Genomic DNA, 6,813 nt, shown 5'->3' with positions numbered 1-6,813 from the left:
TACCTGGTATATCATAGGCACTCTACCAATAATTGTTGAAAGAATGAATAAATTAATAATAACAAAATCATTAATATTCTCATTTGCCTTAATAGTATACTTGGATTTTATTTCGAGGATGCAGATATGTATAGAGACTATGAGCTATGTGTGAATTTGTACTAACTACTTTTCTTAATGTTTGCATTAGGATCATTTTTACAGCAACATTTTTTGTTGATTCCCTTTTCTTAACAAGGCATTGTGGTAGGTAGCCTCTAAAATGGCTCCCAATGACTTCTGAGTCCTGGTATTCATGTCCTTGTACAGTCCCCTCTCACACTGGATAAGGCTGACTTGTGCAACCAATAGAATATTGCAGAAATGAATGGGACTTCTGATCATAAAAGACATTGGAAATTTTAAATGGAATATCTCATTACAACTGAATTTCTTCAAACAATTTAAAAAATGAAAAAGAGGCTTTAACCAAAGTTTCTGAGTGACTCATTATGCAAGCAAGGAAAGCCATTTACTGATGGCAGGTGCATTAAATCCTGTTTGATTGTAGCAGCCAAAGAAATATATCCAGAGAAAATAAACTTGTCTAAGATTATTAGCCTTTCTGTGAGAACAGTTACTCAGAGCTGAAGACATTGAGAGCAACATCAATAGTCAATTAAGACACAAGGTAAGTCATATCGACTGGTTTTCCTTGACTCTTTAACTTTTTTGTAATAGCTTCTTGAGATATAAAGAACATGCCATACAATTCAGAGTTGTACAACCAACACCAGAATCAATTTTTGAACATTTTTATCACCCTCAAAAGAGACCTTGTACCCATTAGCAGTCGTTACCCATTTCGCCCCCAAGCACCCAGCCTTAGGTAAACACTAACCTGTTTCGGTCTCTGTAGATTTGCCTATTATGAACATTTCATATAAATGGAAGCATACTGTGTATTGTCCTTTGTGCTGACTTCTTTCAGTCAGCATAAAGTTTTCAAGGTTCATCTATAGTGTAGCATATATCAGTATTTCATTTCTTTTTATTGCCAAATAATATTCTATTGTATGGACATGCCACATTGTTTATCCATTCATTAGTTGGACATTGATGTTGTTTTCCATCTTTTGGCTATTATGAATAATGTTGCCATGGACATTCATGTGCAAGTTTTCTGAGGACTTTTTAAAATTCTCTTGGGTGTATTCTTAAGACTCTGGGTTATATGGTAATTTTATGCTTAACCTTTTGAGGAAAGCCAAAAAAACACAAAACAAAACCTCTGTGCATTTTTCAAAAACCGGGTGTTTGTCTTTCCACTTTATTGATGCTGTCCTTTGAAGCACAAAACTTTTTAATTTTGTTGAAGTCCAGTTTATGTTTTTCTTTTGTTGCTTGTACTTTTGGTGTCATATCTAATGTAATAAACCATTGAAGATTTATGCCTATGTTTTCTTTTAAGAGTTTTATAGTTTTAGCTTTTACAATTAGGGCTTGGATTCATTTTGAGCTGATTTTTGTATGTTGTGAAGTAGGAGTCCAATGTCATTCTTTTGCATATGGGTATCCAGTTGTCCCAGCACGATTTGTTGAAAAGACTATTGTTTCCCCATTGAATTGTCTTAGAATCCTTGTTGAAAATCAGCTGACCATAAATATGAGGACTTACGTCTAGACTTTCAATCCTATTCTATTCATATATATGTACTTGACTCTTGATGAGTACACAGAAGTTACTGATACCAGTCAGTTGTTTATTCAAGGAATCAATGTTGAGTTTGAAGAATTACCACTAAGAGTAGTCTGTGTGGGACAACTACACATGAGAATATTTTCAAAGAAGTTGAGGAAACCCTAATTCAGTATAACCTGCAGTTGAGCTGAATAAGATGTGTTATAATTGATGGTGGTACCAATAAGTGTGGAGGAGAAAAAGCTTAGTTGGACAGATTTACAAAGCTTTTGAAAATGTAAGGTGTTTAAAGCCTGTTGCAAATATTTGAATTTATCATGTGTCTGTCATCAAACCAACAGTATCAACAGTGAATTTCATTTGCTCTTCTGGACTTAACCACCATGTGTTCCAGGAATTTTTTTAGAAATAAACCTGAATATCCTGACTTGCTGTACCACGCAGCAGTTTGATGGCTTAGTAATGGTAAAGTATTATTGTGATTATTTGAGCTCTGGACTGAGATAGAAATTTTTAAAATTGTGGTAGAATACATATAACATAAAATTTAACGTCTTAACCAATTTTTAATGTACAGTTCAGTGGTATTAAGCACATGCACATTATTGTGCAACCATCACCACTATCCATCTCCAAAACTTGTTTCATCTTGCAAAACTGAAACTCTATACCCATTAAACAATAATTCCGCATTTCCTCCACCCCAGCCCCTGACAACTGCATTCTCCTATCTGTCTCTATGAATTTAACTACTCTTGGTATCTCTTATAAGTGGAATCATACAGTGTTTGTCTTTTTGTGACTGGCTTATTTCACCTAGCATAATATCCTCAAGGTTCATTCATGTTGTAGCATGTGCAAATTTTTCTTCCTTTTTAAAGGTTGAATAATATTTTGTTAATGAATATACCACATTTTGCTTATTCATTCATCCATCAATGGACACTTGGGTTGCTTCCACCTTTTGGCTATTGGGAATAATGTTGTCAGATGGAAGTTTTTGTGAATAAGTGCCCTCAACCACTGTTGAACACTATATGGCTTGGAAATTAGCTTTAACTGAAGACTCAATAATGCTTATTAACAAGTTCAACCTAAGTTACAAGGCAAACTGTTTATATGTGAAATTTTACTGCAGACAAGTCATTTCAGCAACAACTTTTTTTGAATCACAATATCAAGTTGTTTTGTATACTTCCTGTGCTGTCCAAAGTTACAAGTAAAATGTCTATTACCATACAGATTTGCAGCATATATCTTTTCTAAGCTTGAACTACAGTGCCTATGGAGGTTTCTGGACTTTGCGGCAGTGAAAGCATGGAGTCCTAACCACTGGACCACCAGGGAATTCCCAGCAATGAATATTCTTAACTAATATCACATGCCAGTGGATTGATATCAGTATTTGGCAGTACCTATCTGTGTGAAAAGATGTTTTCAAAATGAAATACATAAAACTTTACAACAGATAAGCATTAACAGAAGAATATCTGAAATCACATTTGATGATAGGAAATATTAACTTTGAATCCCAAGTAAAATTAAAAGAAAAATTATTATTCTCATTAGTAGACTTGAATTACAAAGCTTAATTACTACATTTTGAATTTAATGAAAAATTGACAGAAAAAAATTTTAATCTATTATGTACCTACACGAAATCCTTGATTTTTGCCACTTGGCCTGTAAAGCCTAAAATATTTACTATCTGGCCTTTACAGAAAAAGTGCCAATCCCAGAAAGAAAGAGAGAGAAAAGAGCTAAAGATCAAATCTTGAGACACCTCTATTCAGAAGTCAGGGAAAGGTAAAGGATCTCCTGCAAATGAGACTGAAAAGCAGCAGCCAGGAGGGAAACTTGGAGAGTGTGGCATCTCAAAAACCAAGAGAAGAAAGTGTCTCAAACAAGAGAAAATGGTTAACTGTGTTAAACACTAGTAAGGTAAATACAAAGACTCAACTTTTGGATTTGACAGTGTGGGAACTGATGGTGATCTTGGTGAGTAGTTTCAGTGGCATGGTGGTAGCGGAAAAGATAGAGAGGAAAAGGTTAAAAAAATTAAATAATGCACCTGAAAATGTTTAGCTTTGTGCCTGGCACATAGTATGTACAGTAATTATCATTGAAGCAGACATGGATGTTGCTCGCCCATGTCCCTCACCTCTACCATTTCAGGAATATCAGTGTAACTTTGAATTATGCAGATGTTCCTGATTTTATTTGCCTGAAAAACGTCTCTGGCTGCTGTAGTTTGCTCTGCTTACATGCAACAGGCCAGAGTTGCTAGAAAGCCCTCAACAGTGATCAACAGGAGTAGTTATATAAATACTCCAGGGACTTCCCTGGTGGTCCAGTGGTTAAGACTCCGGAGTCCCAGTGCAGGGGGCCCGGGTTCAATCCCTGGTCAGGGAACTAGATCCCGCATACCGCAACTAACAGCCCGCATGCAGCAACTAAAAGATCCCGCGTGCCTCAACGAAGATGCTGCACATGGCAAGGAAGATCCCTCACACGGCAAGGAAGATCCCGCGTGCTGCAGCTAAGACCCAGTGCAGACAAATAAATGAATAAGTAAATAAATAATAATTAAAAAAATACTCCAGCTTCCTTGCCCCTCAGATGTGGTAACTGAGATATGTGTTCTCCAGTGTTCCCCAGAAGGATTACGAATGGAAAGACCTGGTACTTGTGCAATTTGAAACAACCATCCCCCAGAAATTTGATTCGTAATCATGACACCTCATGTAACAGTGAAGATTTGGACTGATCATGGCTCTAGATGTTAATGTTCTCCAACTCATGCTGAAAAATGGCTGCAAAGTCAGACACTGAGAATTGAAACTGTCTATATCCACATGGATTACTGTCAACATTAAATATCTACATGGATTACTGTCAACATTAACATAATTTTATTATTTCATTGTCATCTTCAACATTACTACTATTCCAGGAACATTTGACCAGGAACAGAAAAATTGCAACTTTTCATTTCAGAAACTTCTCAAAGTCTCATTTAAATGAACACAAAACTACTCCACTTTTCAATAGATGACTTAATTTTACTTATTTATTTGGCTGCACCACGCGGCTTGCAGAATCTTAGTTCCCCAACTAACCAGGGATCGAACCCCAGGTCTCCCGCAGTGGGAGACCAGAGTCCTAACCACTGGACTGCCAGGGAATTCCCTATTTATTTATTTTTATTGAGGTATAGTTGATTTACATTGTTGTGTAGTTTCTCCTGCACAGCAAAATGATTCAGTTATATATATATACTTGTATATGTTCTTTTTCATATTCTTTTCCATTATGGTTTATTGTGTGACACTGAATGTAGCTCCCTGTGCTATATAGTAGGACCTTGTTGTTTATCCATTCTATAGACAACAGTTTGCATCTGCTAACCCCAAACTCCCAACCCATCCCTTCCCCATTCAATAGATGACTTTAAATGACAGTTTACACTGTGTGGTGGGCAGAATAATGGTCCTTCAAAGGTGTTTATGTACTAATCCCTGGAACCTTTGAATATGCTATGTTACATGCAAAATGGAATTAAGGTGGCAGATGGAATTAAGGTTACTAATTCAGCTGACCTTAATATAGAGAGATTATCCTAAATTATTTGAGTTGGTTCACAGTAATCACAAGGGGTCTCAAAAGTAGAAGAGGAAGGCAGAACAGAAGGTCAGAGTGATGTGATTTAAGAAGGAGTCAACCAGCCCTTGCTGACTGTGAAGATGGATGAAGGGGTCACAAGCCAAGGAATGTGGGCAGCCTCTAGAAGATGGAAAAGAGCCCCTGGTAAAGAACCTCTGGAAAGGAGCAGTCTTGCCAACACTCTGATATTAACATAGGGAGACCTGTGTCAGACTTCTGATTTATAAAATTGTAAGATGATAAATTTGTGTTATTTTAGGCCTCTAAGTTTGTGGTAATTTGTTAAAGCGGCAATAAAAACTAATACACTCTCAAGACGCTTTAAAACCTTTACCTTGCTGTGTGTGCTAATCCTAACCTATTATACCATGATTCTTATCCAATCCTAATCAAGCCCCCTAAACTGAAAAACCCCCTTAGAACAGACCCCAAAACCTTATAAGTGTTCCAATTTCCCCTTGGAAATGCTACTGAAAACATCAAGGCACCGGTCTCTTTTATCAGTAAGTAATAAACTCAGCTTTGCCTTATCAACACACCATTTTTTGTTTTGTTTTTTTTTTTTTTTTTCGTTAGCATTTCTTTATTTTTTTTTATTTTTTTTTAAACATCTTTATTGAAGTATAATTGCCTTACAATAGTGTGTTAGCTTCTGCTTTATAACAAAGTGAATCAGTTATACATATACAATATGTTCCCATTTCTCTTCCCTCTTGCATCTCCCTCCCTCCTACCCTCCCCATCCCACCCCTCTAGGTGGTCACAAAGCACCGAGCTGATCTCCCTGTGCTATGCGGCTGCTTCCCACTAGTTATCTATTTTACATTTGGTAGTGTATATATGTCCATGACACTCTCTTACCCTGTCACATCTCACCCCACCCCCTCCCCATATCCTCAAGTCCATTCTCTAGTAGGTCTGTGTCTTTATTCCCGTCTTGCCGCTAGGTTCTTCATGGCCTTTTTTTTTTTTTTTTTTCCTTAGATTCCGTATATATGTGTTAGCATACTGTATTTGTTTTTCTCTTTCTGACTTACTTCACTCTGTATGACAGACTCTAACTCCATCCACCTCATTACAAATACCTCCATTTCATTTCTTTTTATGGCTGAGTAATATTCCATTGTATATATGTGCCACATCTTCTTTATCCATTCATCTGTCGATGGACATTTAGGTTGCTTCCATGTCTTGGCTATTGTAAATAGAGCTGCAATGAACATTCTGGTACATGACTCTTTTTGACCTATGGTTTTCTCAGGGTATATGCCCAGTATTGGGATTGCTGGGTCATATGGTAGTTCTATTTGTAGTTTTTTCAGGAACCTCCATACTGTTCTCCATAGTGGCTGTATCAATTTACATTCCCACCAACAGTGCAAGAGTGTTCCCTTTCCTCCACACCCTCTCCAGCATTTATTGTTTCTAGATTTTTTGATGATGGCCATTCTGACCGGAACACACCATTT

Source organism: Eschrichtius robustus, chromosome 2 (genome assembly GCF_028021215.1).
Source record: "Eschrichtius robustus isolate mEscRob2 chromosome 2, mEscRob2.pri, whole genome shotgun sequence".
Lineage (NCBI taxonomy): Eukaryota > Metazoa > Chordata > Mammalia > Artiodactyla > Eschrichtiidae > Eschrichtius > Eschrichtius robustus.
Note: the sequence above shows the minus strand (reverse complement) of the source record.